Below are 434 nucleotides of genomic sequence, written 5' to 3'. Positions count from 1 at the left end.
TGTCTGGAACTTGTATCACACTGAAAAGGCTCTTTCTGCATTGCAAATAAGCTTTCATTTCATGAACTAGAAACATTTTTCATAAGGGCAAGATTTACTCTTAATTTTGCATAAACCAACTTTCTCTCACTGTGAAAGAAGCTAGGCAGCATATGTGGGCTTGCTTTCTCTTCATTTGTTCAGAAACACTAAAACAGCATTAGTGCTCATTGCAGCTCTAAAATAAGCAGGCTGTGCATTGAAGCTCTAACATGACTTGCTGTGTCTGGATCTTGTAACACACTGAAAAGGCTCTTTCTGCATTGCACATAAGCTTTCATTTCATGAGCTAGAAACATTTTTCACAAGGGCAAGATTTACTCTAAATATTGCATAAACCAACTTTCTCTCACTGAGAAAGTACCCTTTTCGCACATCTGGGCTTGCATTCTCTT

The sequence above is a fragment of the Sinocyclocheilus anshuiensis genome, unplaced genomic scaffold (genome assembly GCF_001515605.1).
Source record: "Sinocyclocheilus anshuiensis isolate Anshui unplaced genomic scaffold, SAMN03320099.WGS_v1.1 scaffold3553, whole genome shotgun sequence".
Classification (NCBI taxonomy): Eukaryota; Metazoa; Chordata; class Actinopteri; order Cypriniformes; family Cyprinidae; genus Sinocyclocheilus; species Sinocyclocheilus anshuiensis.
The sequence above is the reverse complement of the archived record's forward strand: the minus strand, read 5'-3'. Positions refer to the sequence as shown.